The sequence below is a fragment of the Neomonachus schauinslandi genome, chromosome 4 (genome assembly GCF_002201575.2).
Source record: "Neomonachus schauinslandi chromosome 4, ASM220157v2, whole genome shotgun sequence".
Lineage (NCBI taxonomy): Eukaryota > Metazoa > Chordata > Mammalia > Carnivora > Phocidae > Neomonachus > Neomonachus schauinslandi.
The window spans coordinates 130870535-130889115 of record NC_058406.1 but is presented as its reverse complement, the minus strand read 5'-3'; the positions used below and the strand labels follow the sequence as shown (position 1 = coordinate 130889115).

General features: G+C 35.8%; 1 pseudogene; it reads right to left on the bottom strand.

Annotated features, from left to right (window-relative positions):
* Window positions 1-4512: 4512 nt before the first annotated feature.
* Window positions 4513-5402, bottom strand: LOC110578834 (annotated as a pseudogene).
* Between the last annotated feature and the right edge of the window lie 13179 nt (window positions 5403-18581).

Genomic DNA, 18581 nt, shown 5'->3' with positions numbered 1-18581 from the left:
TATTATTGGCTTGAGATTTGTTTTGCTTTGTGAATATGAAGATTGGTGTCTTTCATCAGTTCAAAATCTATTTCAGCCATCATCACTTTGAAAATTGTCCCACCTCTATTTTCTCTCTTCCCTCTATCTGGCTGTCCAATTAGGTATATGTGACATTTTATCTTTTTATCCTCCACATCTCTTAAAGTCTCTTTCATATCTCCTACCTGTCTCTCTGTTCTATATTCTCTGTATTTTCTTCAGATCTTTTATTTCAAAAAAATTCCCATTTCCGCTGTTTCCTCTATTGTATAACCCATAAGATGAATTTCAACTATCATTTGTTATTTTTTTTTAATCTCTCAAACTACTGTTTGGTTCTTTTTTCAAATGTACACTTGCTTTCAGTCTTTTGTCAAAAAAAATATTAAATGTAATTAATTTATATTTCATAAATGAAAGTTCCAGTAGTTACAATCTTTTTGGATTTGCTTCTTGTGTTTGTTTTTCCGAATAAATTTATGCTTTGTTCTACCTTATTTAGTGCTGATTTTTAATACGATCTCATGCCCTTTGAAATTTTATCTGCAAGAATTATTTAAGGCCTTGACTTAAGTGCTTTTCTTTTTGTGGGATTTTTGCTTGCTTCTGCAAAGTACTTGGGGAAATTATCAACCTTAAAACTGAAATTTATTTTTAGATGTGACTTTGAATTACATGAGGGTGAAGTTATGAATTTTCTTCAATTTTCCTTTGCTTACACTGCACACAGAACCAAGACCAAGAAAAGTAATTATTCTTACTCTCCTTTAAGAGCATATTCATCCTCTCTCTCCCACCTCTTTCATATCTGTTTTATTTGTTTAATTGAACTCACAATAAGAGTTGCTTCCAGAGATCCTATTTATACAGAGGGTTTTCCAGTATAATCTAACCAATTTTTGCCAGCCAAAGCTGTTTTTTGTTTATCAAAAATGTTCTCAAATCCTAAACTGTATACCATGAGGAACTGCCAAATATCCCAGAAAAAAAGTCTGTTTCAGTGCCTGCTAACTTCTCTTGATTTGTGATTTCATGGTGTTCATGTACTCTTAAAATTCCCTTTACTTTCCCACCAACTCAGCTATATAATTAAATAATCTTTTTAAAAAATAGATTTTTCAAAAACTATATTCTGTTGGCATTTTTTAGTTTTTACTAATGGGACGATTTCTCTAGATAGACAGTCCACCATATTGTCAGAAATTAAAAGGAAGAATGACTATGGGATTTCTGGTTTGAAGAAAACAATGTTATGATTCTAGCCTTAATGTCTTAGACTCAGGAAGGCCCTAATCAGCCTTCCCTATTCAAAGGGGACAGCACAGAGCTACTTTTCAAATCATTACACATATATGAAATGTCAAGATCTTCACTAATTCTGGAACAAGCCTAACACTAGACACCACTTGCTTCATTATTGAGAGAGGGTATTATTTTAACCATGGTAAGCAGCAAAGAACCAATAATCCTCCACTACGTTAAATCAAAAGTCAGAGATTCCTACGGTAGAAGGGAGAGGTGATGACTGGAAATTGAAATGCAAGAGAGAAAGAGACAAAAAGACTTCCTTTATATTCATATGTCTGTCTGTTGTCTAAAAAAGGAGGGAGAAAAAATTGATCTTATACCATATTGAACATTCAGTTCAAGACATAATGCAAACTGTATAGAAATACACTTTTGAAAGATGGTCTAAATTAGATCAGTATCTGCACTCAGAGGTCTAATATGCACACATTTAATATGTACAAATATGAACAGACAATGTAGAGTCTCTTTAACCTATGGTCTTCTTCCTCTATTCCCAATCTCAGTTAAGAGTACCACCAGCCATTCATTTAGGCAAGCTAGAAACTTAGACATCATTCTTGAGGTATCTCTTACTCTCTCCCCAAATCTACTTCATTACCAAATCCCCTACACTTTGTCTTCAAAATTTTTTCTGAAATCATTCTATATTTTCTCATCCCCTCTACCAGTACCTTCATCCAAGCTTTCATAATGTGTTACCTGGACTACTAAAATAGTCACTCCTCCGGTCTCCCCATATCTACCTTTGTCCCTACCCAGCTGCAGCCAGAGTGATATATTCAAAATGTAAATCTGTTCGCATCATCTCCCTACTTCAAACATCTCTATAGTTTCTCATCACTCTGGGAAAAGACAAAACTCTTAATATTAACTACCAGATCCATGTTTTGATCCCACCTACCTCTCGAATAATATTCTTCCCAATACTCTTTTCTCTCTTTGCACCAATACACTGTCCTTCTTTCTTTTCTTCATATTCACAGTGCTCCTTCCTGCACCACAAAGCCTAGATCAGTTTCCCTGTAAGAAATACTCTTACCTTTCTTCTTTCTTCTCCAAGTTAGTTTCCACTGATTATTTAGATATTAGCTCAATTCCCACTTTCTCAGTGAAACTCCTTCTGCACTTCCTTGATTAGATCGTATCACCTACTGCAAAGCCTTATGGAACCACGTACTTCTCATTCAATAAGCCTAGAGTAATTCCAATTATTGAATTAATCTCTACCTTTACTCTAGCTGAAAGCTCCATGAATACAAGGATATTACCTAACATACTCATGCCTCTAAGAAGCAGTTTATTTCGTTAAATTGTAAAATATATCAGAAAAGGAAGCATCTATATAATGTACTTGTACAGGTTAAATATTAATAATAAATGAAACACTGAATAACATTACCCAAGTAAAGAAAGAGCACATTGAGAGCCTGTGGAAGTCTCATTGTGCCTTTCTACAATCATACATCCACTTGCCAGGTATATGCCCAGATAATTAAGCATTAACATGAAATTTTGATCATTATTCCCACTCTTCCCTTCACAGAATATTATTAAGTGCATTAATATTTACATATTATGTAAAAAAGTGTTCAGATTTTCTAGTTTTTGAAAATATATAAAAGAAATCATACTCAAAATATTCTTCTTTGATTTGCTTCTTTACTCAATGATATGTGTCTGAGATTCAACCACGTTGATGGCATACCTCAGGTTCATTCATTCTTACTCCCATATAATGTCCTATTGTGTGAGTGGAAAGCAATGTCTTATTTTTGTTCTAGTGATAGACCTTGGGACAGTTTGTTGACTTCTGCTACTAGGTATTGCTGTACATGACTCCTCACACATACGTGCAAGTGCTTGGCTAAGGTATACAGCTAGGAAAAGAACTGCTAGCTTAAAGTGCTACCCAAACTTTCAGAGATCATTTAAATTAATAAATTGTGAATTATATTTTTTGCTATACATATGTATTTATTGAAGTATTATATAAATTTTCTTCATTCTCTACATTTTTTTCAATATACCTGTTACCTAAATCAAAGGATACGCTTTTTAAAAAATTTACTTATTTCATTAATACATTCATTCATTCAACAAATACTTATTGAGACACTCACTATGTGTCAGGTACTATACTAGATGCCACAGTATTCTTAATTTTTTTTATAGTTATTCCAACAGTTAGAGTCTGGATGCTTGTTAGATTTTCAACACCACAGCCTACTCACCGTCTTCAGAAGGTAAGGTTCATTCTGATACCAAGAACCACAGTGAGAGCATGAGTGAAAATACACCTGCAAAGAGCCAGTATGGGGTATGTTGTCATTTGTTGCTAAAACTGTCCTAAAGAAATCATGTATTATTGCTTCACTTCCAATGTAATAGCAGTATCTTTAAACATTACCTCCCAAACTTCTTTTTTTCCAAAAGTAAAGTCACTTACATAACAATATGGAACAGAACACACACAAATTTAAAATGTTTAAATCTGATGTTTGTCTTGCTTTTAAAATAAATCATTCTATTTCTCTCCCACCTCATCATGACCCCCAGGCCTGGAACTGGCTTTACATGATGGAGTTTTAACAGGTAACTATTACTCCTGAGGACTAAAATAAACATTAACATAGTTTGATCAGTGGCAGGGAGTTTCACGGTACTTAGCCAATCATTATCACTTCCCAACTACTCTTTTCACTTTAAACCCTTTTATCTTCCAATAAATAAGAATTGCAATAATGGAAACATTGTCTGGTCTGCAGTTCAATGATATAATTAAGCTTCAACACGGGGCTATAATTTGGGTGTCCCAGAGAGAAGATATTTATTGCCAACACACCCTAACAAATATAAAAGCTGCTTAATGACTATGCATGAAAGCCAGTGTTAAAGGAATTTTCTGTGCTTACTTCCTGGTTGAGAGGTATAAGAGAAGATATAAAAGAATCACCTGATTTATTTAGAGAAATTTTTGCCATAATATGAGCAGAAGATCTAATTTATAAGAATAGCTTAAATTCTTTAAAACTCGTTGTTTTCATAACCTTACTTAAATAAAAAGCATGTTTTTTTTTTTTTATTGAGCAAGTAAAGCTCAGGATTTGTGTGTGTGGTGTTTGTATGTGCTGTGCTTACCTAAACTATTTACATGATCTTTTTTTTTAATGGATCAGTTATTTAATTATATTCTTTGTAAGAAATTTGGAACACCAATTTGTGAGGGTAAACTCCATTTGTGAGAGAAAACACAGGGCAGAGGTAGCCCTGAAGCTGAGGAACAGCTTTGATCTTTGGCAGAATTTGCGAGTCCACAGCTTTCTGATCAACCTTGCGCTGCTCTGTAATCTTGTATTTCTCTTTCTCGGTGTGGAAGATCTCACCCTCCTGGTGTCTGGGCTTGCACAGCTTCTTCTTCTTGAAGTAAGCATCAGTGAGATGTTTGGGGATTTTCACACTGCTGATATCAATTTTGGTAGAAGTAGCAATGACGAATTTCTGGTGTGTTCTACGCAGAGTTACTCGATTGAGGGACAGAGGTCCGGTCACAAGTAGCAAGCCACTGCTCAGTTGCTTCAGGAAAACTACCCTCTGCCTCTGTGGTGCCCAGTGAGGATGATCAAAATGGTCCCGGGAGTGATACTAGCTCGCAGCTTTCTCACGTGCTGACTGAAAGGGTTTTTGCCGTGGCTCAACAGCTTTCGAGGCACATCTTCAGTAGGGTAATACCTAGGCATTTTGCAAAGTTTAACCACTCGGGTACCACCGTTCTTGTCACCACCAACTGGTTTTGCGACAGTAGCAAGAACTTTCTCCTTCTTCTTCTTTTCAACCCTGGATTTAGCTGCCGAATACTTCCTCTTGTACATGGCCTTTCTGGAATACATAGCCAATCGGGAATATCTGCCAATTCCTCTGACAAGGACAGGGTTTCGGCTGCAGTGGGGCTTCCCCTTCTTTGGCGTTTTAGCCTTGGGGTTACCCTTCTTAGCCTTGCCACCGGCATCAGCCTTCTTAGCTTCAGGTTTCTTCTCTTTAGCATCCGGCTTCTCAGCTTTTTCACCTGCCATCTTGCAAGTTGGGAAAGAGAACTAAGGTCCCCTACATGAACTCTATCTTAAACACAGTGCAAGGGTATGGTTTCATGAGGTTCATTAACATAAACAAATACCTACCTGTCAGTTGGTAGTGTGTATTCAGTACTTACTAAATGTGAGGTGATACACATGAGCAAATTCCATGAAAAGTAGAAGTAAAAGGTGTCTACAGCCAAAGCAGTAACAATAGTTGTATGCCAATTACATCTCAATTTAGAAAATAGTTACCACTATTTTTATTGTTATAAGAGAAGTTTAACAGTTTAGGAATATATTTATGGGGACTAATACTTACATAGCTCCATGTATGATAAATTTGTACAGAAAGAAAGGGGATCATCTAAGGCAGATGTAACTTGTTAGGTTTTGCCACGAATGAAACACAGTTTCTAAATACAACTTTGTTACTGCTTTCCTAAACTATTTAGTCTCTCCCCTTTTGTTTGAGGAGTATAATATTCTTACCAATATACAATATAGAAATATTTGTACTGGTATTTTAAATTGATTTTAAACCATAAAAAATTAATATTAGCTAAATATATGTATCCTCTATGATCCAGTAATCCTGTTCTTGGGAATATACCCATTAGAAATGAGGGCTCAGGTCCAACAAAAGACATGCAAAATATGTTCAAGGCAGCTTTATTTATAATAGCCTCTAACTGAAAACAACCCAATGTCCATGGACAGTAGACTTAGTAAACTAATTGTTGTTTATTCATTCAATGGCATACTGCAGAACAATGAAAAAGAATTAGCTACTAATATATACAGCAACACAGTTAGTAGGCAAATTTAACCTATGTGTGAGTAGGAGTATAATGGTTTTTTTAGGAAACTGGAAATACTCTGGGTGTCAATGGTTACATTTTACATATGTAAAACTTTGAGTGTATGCTTAAGATTAGTTAAAACAATAAAAAAATCTTCAGTTAAAAGCAAAAGCAATACAACAATATGTGTCAAAAGCTAAAGAAGGCTGACTTGTTGACTTACTAAATTAAATTAGTAGGGAAAAATCAATTTTTTTGAAAAAAGCTGTGTTCATGTACAAACATTCATTACAAAATTATGAATGGAAAAAAATTAAAATCAACCTGTACAACAACAGGAAAATAGTTAGGTGGATTGTGTTATTTCAATTTAATGGAATTTTACATGATATTACAAAAATAATTCTAAAAATGTCTCTAATAAAAAAATTTTAATTAAATAATCAGTGAAAAAATCCAAATACAAATTATTCATGGTGAATAAATATAAAACATATGCATGCCTATAAACACACTTACATAAAAGACTAGGTAGAAATGTACAAAGAAGAAATGTGTGTGTGCTGAATAATGGAAGATTCAATTTTCATTTTAAAAAATTCTTTGAAGTTGTTACAACTCTGCTCTAATAACAGTAAGAACATGCATAAATACATTCAATATTTCAAGAACTAATTAATGTAAAATGTTACTAAGGGGCAGAAAAGGGATTATACTTCAGATAAAGTAAATGGCATAGAGAGGATATAGAGGAAAGCACAAGTACTAAATTATGCAAAAGGAAAAAATTCTAGGCAAAAAATTCAAATTCATGTGTAGCTGGGTGTAGATTTGTAGAATCGAAAATCAAGGAAGAGAGAATCCTGCCTTAAAAGAACAAACTAAGGCTGCTGAATATCAGGTAAGAGTTTGAGACGATAAGTGTTTCAGAATACCACCTCTGCTATTAACTAGCTGGATAATGTCCCTCTAAAAATGAGACTAATGATAGAATCATTGGGTTGTTATCCTCATAACGAAATGAGTTAAAGCAGGTAAAACATTTAGAACAATGCCTGCCAATAATAAGTACTCAATAAATATTAGATAATGCAATAGGAAAATTAAAGCTGACAGAAGAAATACAGATTAATTTCATTTGATTTTTTTCTAAATTTAGCCTTCAAAAATTTATCAACCTCACAGCTTTATCAAAGTTATATTTAGTTTGGTAATTATTTTTGTCATTACTCAGAAATTTAATATTAATTTTTGCAAATAGTGTTCGCAGAGGCCTGGTTCACACAATGGCAGCTTTGTAGAAATTCAACATGATACAGTAGGTACATAAGCATTACTCTTTTCATATAAACAATGGTACTTGTTTCCACGTGAGCCTCAAAGCTAATTTTAAGAATTGGAATGTAGTGGTTATTAAATGGCTGGAAAAACGGATAAATTACAGCAGGGGACATATTAGACTTGTGGATGAGTATTCAACAGAGCTATTACTGCTTCAGTACAAATCTATCACCTAGACCCAGAATATAGACTGTGTCCCCCCACCCCTCAAAGCAAAAGTGATAAAACATAAAACACAGTCACCAGGGAGCTTGTATTGCCCCCCCCCCATCTCTGTGGCATTTCTTCAACAATTTCCTGTTCTGAAATTTGTTATATGGTTCTCTCTTTCCTCCACCTCTATGGTTCTTTTGCTCCTCTATTCTCCATATGAAATATAGCACCATAATGAGTGGACAGGTAATGTCCTCTATCTATCATCACCACCCCCCAACAAACAAACAAGCAAACAAACAAACAAACACAAACAAAAGTAGTGGTTTCCAAGGCCTCCATCAGGAACCACAGGAAGAAATGAAAGGTGCTGCTCAGGACAATCCTGACAAGCACAGTGCCTGAGGGCAGACGAGATGCTCTGCACCAGTAACAGTCCTCACCGGCTGCAGTAGCAGCACCTGGAGGCGTACTGGAAATGCAGATTCTCAGCTCCACCCCAGAATCACAATCTCTGGTGGTCCCAATAATCTGCATGGTTATGAGCTCTCAGGTGATTCTGATGCCCACTCAATTTTGAGAATCACTTGTAAATGCCATTCCGTATAAACTGCCTCACAACTAATTCTTACAAGTAGCGGAAAGCCTAGCAGAACCATTAACTCTTTGGTGTAAACTAACCCTTGTTAACTCTACTTATCCACAAACATAATTAAGAGAGAAATGATAGGTTTTTCATTTTCATACATGTGAGAAAATATTTTTCCACAAATCAATTAAAAAGTCTTTGAAAACAGAAATCTGACCTATCTAATCTGAAAAATCAATTCAAAGTTAGAGTGTCCCAAAATTAAATCAAAAAACATCCCAGACAATGAAAGAGTGTTATACTGAACCTCATCTGAATCACCAGTGGATTCTCATGCACTGAACAACACGATAGCCTCTGGCCACATGTGGCTCCTGAGCACTTGAACTGTGACTAGTGGGAATCGAGATGTGCTGTAAACATAAAAATGCACTAGATTTTGAAGGCTTACTAAGAAAAACAATGTAAACTATATCCTTAATAATTTTTATGTTTATATTGATTCACATGAAAATGATTACATTTTTGACATATTGGGTTAAATAAAATAGGTAATGACAATTACTTTCCCTTGTTTCAACCTTCTTGCCATGTGGCTATGTAAAAATATAAAGAAGTACACATGGGGTTGCACTGTATTTCTATTGCAGAGTTCGGCTGTAGAATCCTAAACCAGCAGTTAGTAATAATCATAAAAAAAAATTATGTCATGACATATAAGTTTTCAAGTTATTAAAGAAGTTTTCAAGTAGATTAAAGAATGTGTCAGACCTTCTTTACTTTATTAAATATTTAGTATTTCCTTTCTTCTCTTGCTCTCCTGGCCTTTTGTTTTATCCCTTTTTACAATGTCCACTCAAGTTTCTGCTGCTGAGACCTCTCAGCCAGCTGGGCTGACGTGATTATCTCCAAACAACAATAACTACATAAGAACGCACAAATCAGAAGAAACTCCTAGAACCCTCTCTGTGGAGGTGACATTTAAACTGAGGAGGAAAGGATGAAGACATTCAGGTCATGTTTATGTGTGGGAGGTAAGGGTGAGTTTGGAAGGAGTTCTGAATGAAAAGGGCAAAGTTGTGAAAAAATAACTTGGCTTTTTTTTTTTTGAGAACTGAGAAAATGTGGATGTGACCAGAGGTAAGAGAGTGACCAGGGGAGGCCAGAACATCAAATGCCTCAGAGGCTGCAACAAAAGGTCTGGCCTTTATTCCTGGCACAATGGGCAACCAACTGGATGGATTTCGACAGGGGGTGATAGGTTCTTATTTATGTTTTAAGATCACCATTGAAGGGAACACTACGGAAACTGAAAGAACAGTTAATGGACAGCTGGAGTTGTCCAAGTATGCAATTACTGTGGCTTGGATGACACAACAGCAGAGAGGGGAAGGGGTGTGGAAACTGCAAGGCTCATTTGGAATAATATTGGCAGATCTCTAATTCACTGACAGATTAGATCGGGTGGGTAAGGAAAAGGCAGATATGAAGAATAACTCCTAGCTTATTGTTTAAGCAAAAAAAAATGAGGGTTTTTTTTTTTCTTTTAAATATCTACTTCCAGGATCATAAGAGGAAATTAAAAATCATGGAGATGAAAAGAAAGGGTATTTCCATTTATTAAGTAACTGCCAAGTACTAGAAAATGATGCTGGGTGGTTTCTTCTACTGGTGTTGTCCAATTTAAGTTTTTCAGGAACCCTATGAAAGTAGGTAGCATTCCTCTAGATTAGAGATGGGCAAACTAAAGCACAAACAAGTTAAATAACTTGTCAAGGGTAACTCAGTAGTTTAGTCTACTGTCTAATTCCCTCTGTCTTAAATGCTTTACACATACCACCCCATACCAAGACTGATAATTTTCTCTAAATCAATGAACTACTGTTCCTAAGATATTTATTGCAAGATGGCTGAAGACATAATGCAACCAATCTTCCCCAATTTGAAAACAGACCCACTGGAGTGAGCACACTGCTCCAAACACGTGTGATTTGCAATTATATTGTTAGTAAAACAAAAGTGTTTGTGAGAATGAATCGTGGCGCTTTTATTGTAAGCTGAGTTGTCAGGATTCTACCTGAGAAACTCTGAAACAATCTGTTTAATGCATAACTTCAAATACAGAAACTGCCCTTTGTACCTTAAAGGCCTTGTGTGTTTATCTCTCTCAACCAGGGAAGAGAGGATGCAGCCATGGATAGCGTCCCTCAGAACTGGCCTGGCATTTGGGCACTTTCGCTACCAGCATCAATGGTGCTTTGCTATATGTCTCTTTCCAATTAATTCAAGAAATTCACAGTTTAGCAGTCCTTGCGTTATTGTATAGATTCCTTTGTACATCCAACGCTTCTTAAACTCAGCGCTTCTAAATTAAAGTGAGGCATATATGTCTTTTTTTTTTTTTTTTTTTTTTTTTTTTAAAGATTTTATTTATTTGACAGAGAGAGACACAGCGAGAGAGGGAACACAAGCAGAGGGAGTGGGAGAGGGAGAAGCAGGCCTCCCGCTGAGCAGGGAGCCCGATGTGGGGCTCGATCCCAGGACCCTGGGATCATGACCTGAGCCGAAGGCAGACGCTTAACGACTGAGCCACCCAGGTGCCCCGAGGCATATATGTCTTATATGAGGTCTTGGACACATTAGAGAGTGAAATCTGAAAGAAAGACATATTTAAAATGTTTCTCCAAAATGCAAACACAGTACCTGCCCTATTTTGGAGTTCAGCTTAATTTGGCATTGCTCTTTAACTTCTCATAGTCTCAGTGATACACATATACATACCCACTGACTTTCCCTCTACTGGTACTTAATCAAAACACTGCACCAGTTACTCAAAGGCCAAGATGGGGAAATAGTAGTATGTACATATGTAGCATATAGAAATATTTAAAAAAGGATAATAGACTTATTATTAATAGTCTAGATTATTTATAGAAGATTCATCTTTCTATGTATTATTCAGTGATTCCAGATAGTATCCTCAAGCCACATCAATTTTTGCCATTTGTCCTAACCAGACAGGCTGGTCAAAAGGGAGGATGCATGAAGGCAAGAATGACAGTGTGGATTGGGGGGTATTAAGAGAGAAGAAGGCTTTCTAGATGTCAGCATGAATGGTTTGGTTGTGGACTGAACTGATTTAATTTATAGTCTAAAACAAATAGATGCATGAGCCATAAGGAGGATTTGAACATATATGTAGTAAGACTAACTCACTTTATGGTTACCCTGCTGTTTGTTATGTGATGAATTGTGTCCTCCCCCTACCCTAACTCCCAACCCTAACCCCCAATACCTCAAAATATGACTGTACTTAGATTTAGGGTCTTTAAAGAGTAATCAAGTTAAAATGAGGTCATATGGATGGGCCTTAACATAAAACTGGTGTTCTTAGAAGAGGAGATTAGGATACAGACACTCATGAAAGGAAGACCAAGACACAAGGAGAAGATAGCCATCTCTAAGCCAAGAGGTCTCAGAAGAAACCAAACCCACCATCTTTATCTTGAACATGTAGGCCCCACAACTGTGAGAAAATCAATTTCTGTTGATAAAACAGCCAGTATTTTGTGAAGACAGCCCCAGCATACTAGCACACCTACCTTAAAAAATATTTTATTCATTAATTTTCTTCAAGTAGAAAAAAAATTTTTTTGAGATAAGTTCTGCATACTTTCCCTATATGTGGAATACATTATATCAAAAAGAGGAGCTATACAATCTCTTTGGTGTATATATCTCTATAGAAATGGATTAATGTAATTCATTCATAATTCATATATATATGATAAATGAATTATATATATATATATATATATATATATATCAGATCCAGGAATAAGCGATTTGTATATTACAACATTTACCATAAACCAACTTGAATGAGAATTATTTTTGTATTTATTTCTCCAACTATTTTGCTAGTTCCTAAACTCTAGGGATTCTATTTATTCCTTTTACCATTTAAGCCACTACATGTTTTGCACATAATATTCACTCAAAAACTCTTGCCTGATTGAATTAAAACCCTTTTCAATGAAGGATACATTTTTATCATAGCTACTTGTTTCAAATATACAAGTTATCAATTCAATTTCACAAAATGAAATGTCAGGTTTTGGACTCACTTGTAAGAAAAAATATGTGCTTTATATAGGTAGAAAATGACGTTATTCAAAATTGTTTTAGATTTAAATAAAAGAACTACGTGTTATGCATGCATTTTGTTTGTTCTCCTTTATAATTCAAGTGTTTAATGCAGTTTGAGGACATATATCAAAAATATTCTCTACTTAGATAACAATTACTCTGCGAGTTGTATAAGTTTCAACTTTCCGGGAATCAATGCATAAATAGGAGAAAAATATGACCGTTAAAATTCATAAGCCATGTGGTAACAGAAAGTAGTTCTGTATATACTATATATGCTAGGTATAAATATCCTTACATTTCCCAGTTAACGGATCCATAATTTCAGGTAGCAGGATTCTTTGTCCAGAAAGAAGTTGATGAACTAAACTAAGAAAGGAAAATCATCTTTTAAACACTCTAGGCCTTTTAAATTGTAAGCGTTCCTTCCTAAGAAGTTTCATTATCAAATAATCACACGTTAAGAGATTTTTCAACTAATACTTATCCCTGACTCCTGAAGAGAAGATAATAATGTACACACAATTACAATTAAGTTAATATTCAAAATGCTTCCATTCATTGTGCAAAACTAGTTAAAATTCTGAAAGTCCACCCCTTATGCCTCAGGTTTTACATCATCAAACATGTGCCTATTATAATTGTTATCCCTGATTTTAATAAATTAAATTTAAGTATTCAATTAAAAGCTCCAGTTCAGTGCTTTTCGATCTATTCTAACCTGTCTCAGGTGTCAGTCCACCATGGTGTTTGTTTACATATGAAGCATCAGGTAAGTTACTTTAACCTGATAGATGCTCAAATGAGCCCAGGGAAATCAGTTACATGCTTCATATAAATAATGATGGGACACAGAATATGAGGAAAATAAAATTACTTTATTTCATTTTTAGTCTTAAAAGATACTGTGAAAACTGAGAGGAAATTAATTGTGTAGCATCTCTATTAGAAGAGGAAACGGGACGCCTGGGTGGCTCAGACGGTTAAGCGTCTGCCTTCGGCTCCGGTCATGATCCCAGGGTCCTGGGATCGAGTCCCGCATCGGGCTCCCTGCTCCTTGGGAGCCTGCTTCTCCCTCTGCTTCTCTCTCTCTCGCTCTCTCTCTCTCTCTGTGTCTTTCATGAATAAATAAATAAAATCTTTAAAAAAAAAAAAAAAAAAAAAGAAGAGGAAACGAAGCTCTGGAGGCGAAGGGTCTCCATTCACCCCTGCCGCTTCCATTTAACTAGCTGTGCAGTGTCAGCTAGGTCTTTACCTCTTTGCCTCAGTTTCCTCATCTGCACAACAGAGATAATAATAGTTTATACCTTATGGTGTTAGTGTAAAGACTAAATGATTTATGTGAAGCACTGAGAGCCCAGCACACAGTAAGTGTTTAATAAATGGTAACTAGTCATAGTTGTTAATGGTGGTAATAAGTTATGTGTATGTGTTTATATCTATATTATGTATATGAAACCTACAGAAATAGGGATATATAGAAATATTAACTTGATATAGAGAGGATGCAAACGAGCACTTGATCTCAATATCTGCCTTGTGTCTGACTCTATACTGAACACTTTAAATGTCATCTCATTTAGCTTTTTTTTTGAGTAGTCTCTGTATGCCCAACATAGGGCTTGAATTCATGACCCCAAGATCAACAGTAGCATGCTCTACCAAATGAGCCAGCCAGGCGCCCCTCATTTAACCAACACATTGTGCCCATGAGCAAAGCAGGGCTAACATGCTCATAGCCCTACAGGTTTGAATCAAGTCTGTTTGACTCCAAAGCCTGCATCTTCTTCCCATTGCCCCAAGCTATCTAAGTCACATACATTTGATGAGAAGGATTTTACAAATATGCTTTAAAAGACCCTCTGCCATTCCAGATTAATTGGTGAGAAAATAGCAGTCCCTTGCTAAATCTGCATAGACATATTTCACAGTACTTGAGCAGTTCTTAAAGTGATTTTGAAATGATTACACAGAAGATATACAGAAAACATATAGCAATGTGTATGGACACATTAAACATAAATTATTAATTTACTTTTATGTACTTGGTAAGAGAGTATTTTGAATATGAATAAATCCCTCACTTGAGAGTATGAGTATTTCAGTTACTCTGGATTACCATCCCCTTATTTCTTTACCATGAAAAGAAGCCACAGAAATTAAAGATGGATGAAATTTGCAAAAAAGGAGCAAATGAGGAAATGTCAAAACTTCCAAGAGAAAAAAGAAAGAGAAAGAAAGAAATGAAGGAAGGAAGGAAGGAAGGAAGGAAAGAAGGAAGGAAGGAAGAAAGAAAGTCCTAAATGGTAAGCTTGTTCAGCATGTAATTTTTTTCATGTTTCTGAAATTGATAAGTGGTGCATGTCAGTGGTATGGGGAAACAAGTCAGGGCCCTGAACAGGACAAAAGAAACAGAATATACTGAACCAAAGGATTATGTTTAAAAACTTCCTGTTATCTTTTAATTTCTCAAGAGAAACTAAAAAAAAAAAAAAATTAAAGTTAAAAAATAAAAAACTGGGTCATCCTATGTTTCCTTAGCAAATTAACTAACAAATACATATAATTTTACTTTATTCATCTAGAATCAGTTTACAAATAGAAGGACAATTAAAAACACTCAGAGTCTAGAAAACCCTCTGAGATTCTGGAATTTTTGTGAAATGTTCCACATTAACCGTAAATTGTCATTTTCAAAGCATAACTATACTCCCCAACCTTTACCAGGGTCTACTATGCCATTTCCCAGAACTCAGCAGGACACTATCCCCTGCCCTGCTGGGAGAGTGTACTCCTGAGCCTTGCAGACCAACCCAACTATCACTCTTGCATCACACATTAAACTTACACACACACACACACACACACACACACACACACACAAACTAAAAAGACATTGGCTCAAAATCTAAAAACCCATATTTAATACTGACTGCACGTGCCTCCAAGTCTTTGTCTTCCCATGGTTGTCAAAGGACTTAAATAAAATAATGTACAGGAAAGCACTATAAATCGTGCAAAAAGAAGAATTCTATAAACTTTCAAGCTCAATTATTAGTATCATCATTGTTACTAGACTGGTATTTATTAATGTTAGTGCTCACAAAAAAAGGCTAAATTCCATAACATAACATAAAAAAAGTCTCTATCTTCAGACTTCTTTCTATTTTTGTAAACTCACTTTCCACCATCTTTTCCTATTTTACCACACATTGGGGTCTCATAAAGCCATAAGACTAACTTTATTTTTTTCATTTGCACATGCTATTCTTTTTTTATGACTGAAATATCATTTACTGTCTTCTTCTTTTAGTCAAATCCTAGCCCTTGTATAAAAATAAATTCATATGGGGGGAAATAAACTTCTGATAAAGGACTTGTAGCTATAGTATACATAGAACTCTTACAACTCGATAATAAGAAAACAACCCAATTTTTAAAAGGTGGGTGGAGATGCACAGGTTTTGAACAAAACTTCACCAAAGAAAATACATGCATATACATAAGCTCATGAAAAGATGCTCAGATTCATCAGTCATCAGGGAAATGCAAATTAAAACCACAATGAGATCTTATCACATACCTTTTAGAATGTCTACAGTTAAAAGACTGGGCATACCAAGTGTTGGTAAGAATGTAAAGAAACTAGTACTGGTGAGAACATAAAGTGGTACAATCAGGAAACCAGTTTCACAGTTTCTTCCATAGAATCCAGCCATTATACTTCTCGGTAATTACAGTTGACCTTTGAACAACACAGGGGTTAGGGACACTGACCTCACACACACATGCAGTTGAAAATCCACATCTGACTTTTGACTTCCCAAAATCTTAACTACTAATAGCCAACTGTTGACTGGAAGTCTTACCAATAGCATAAACCGTCGATTAACGCATAGTTTGTATGTTACACACTTTATATATTGTATTCTTACAATAAAGGAAGCTAGAGAAAAGAAAACGTTATTAAGAAAGTCATAACGTGGGGCGCCTGGGTGGCTCAGTTGGTTAGGCAACTGCCTTCGGCTCAGGTCATGATCCTGGAGTCCTGGGATCGAGTCCCGCATCGGGCTCCCTGCTTGGCAGGGCGTCTGCTTCTCCCTCTGACCCTCTTCCCTCTCTTGCTATCTGTCTCTCATTCTCTCTCTCTCAAATAAATAAAATCTTTAAAAAATAAATAAAAAAATAAAAAAAGAAAGTCATAACGAGGTGAAAATATATTCATAGTACTATACTGTATTTATCAAAAAATCCACAAAAAAAGTGGGTCTGTGCAGTTCAAACCCATGTTGTTCACAGGTCAACTGTATACAAAACAAATGAAAGGATATGTCCACAAAGAGACTTTGTACAAGAATGTTCACAGTCCCTTTATTTGCAAAAGCCAAAACTGAAACAAAAATGACACAATCCAAATGTTCATCAATAGGTCAATGAATAAACAAACTGTAGCATATCCTTGCAGTGTCATGCTATTCCAAAAGCAAGCAAACAAAGAAGCACTGATAGATGCAACAAAATGAATGAATCTTAAAATAGTTATGCTGAGTGAGAGAAGCCAGACACAAAATAATACTGTGTGATCCCAAAGATTTAAATTCTAGAAAATACAAACTAATTTGCAGGAGCAGAAAGTATATCAGCGGTTTTCTGAGGAAGGACCAGGAGGCAGGGTTTACAAAGGGCCTGAAGAAACCTTTAGGGGTGTTGGCTATATTCTACCTTTATGGTGACTGTTTCACTGGTATAAACATATGTCAAAACTTTTTAAATCATGCACTTTAAATACGTGTTATTTATTGTATGTCAACTGCACCTCATATATCTATTGTTTTAAAAAAGAAATAAGCTACTGATAGATAAACAAGACATCGGAATCTCAAAATTATTATGCTGAGAAAAAGGAGGACACAAAAAGGAATATATGACACTATTCTATTTATATATCATTCTGGAAAAGTCAACACCAGAAACAGGAATCACATCAGTGGTTGCTACGGAGCGGTGGAAGGGGCTGCCTGCTAAAGGGCAGAAGGGAATTTGGGGTAAGTTGGGCACAGAAATGTTCTACATTTTCATCATGGTACTGGTTGTATGACTACATACATCTGTCAAAACTCACTGAAGGGCCGCCTGGGTGGCTCAGTCGGTTAAGCGGCTGCCTTCAGCTCAGGTCATGATCCCAGGGTCCTAGATCAAGTCCTGCATCAGGCTCCTTGCTCAGCAGGGAACCTGCTTCTCCCTCTCCCTCTGCCTGCTGCTCCCCCTGCTTGTGCTCTCTCTCTCTCTGACAAATAAATAAATAAAATCTTTTAAAAAAAACCTCACTGAAATGTATGCTTAAAAAGGATGGATTTTATGCAATGTAAATTCTATCTCAATATAATTATCTCAATGTAATTATATCTCAATATCAATAAATTATATCCCTCTTGACTTAAAAATAAAGAATTCATATGTCATCTCTTGTAAAATCTACTCCAGGAAAAGTTAGCAGGCCTTCTGGTAGGTTTCTATAATCCTCCAGTACTCAACATTTGCACTTACCACAGCATTAGTTTTTTTATTCATAACTCCAACCAGACATGAAAAATTTAGGAGAGAATCATTTCTAGTCATTGCTTTACCCCCAGTAGAGAATATAGTGCTTGAAAATTAGGTTTTTAACAGGCATTTTAATTCCATTGTTGGTATTTCACCTTCCTCTATTATAGTTGTTGGATTCAGCAAACACATTTTCATTAAGCTTCAGCTAAATGCCCAACTAAAGAAATGGGCAAAAACAATGCAGTTCCTACCCTCAGAGGCCCAACACTCAGCCTGGGAGAATGATCATCAAATATCCAACCACAGTGTGTGATGAAGTTGGTAACTGTTATGTCAGGGAAGGAACAAGATATAAGGAAATTGATATATTGGATCAGGAGTCAGGAAAGATTTCAAAGGTGATTTTTGAGCAAAGACCTGCAAGATAAGTGGAAGTTGGCTAGAATGATGGGGGGGGAGGGGTGGAAATGATGGTGATGGTGGGTAAGAGTGTCCGAAGGAACAGAAACAGTACTTTGAAGGCACACAGCAGGGTGCATTTGAGGAACTAAGAGATTTATTTCAGCTTAAGACTAAAGTAAGGGATCTCAAGAAAAG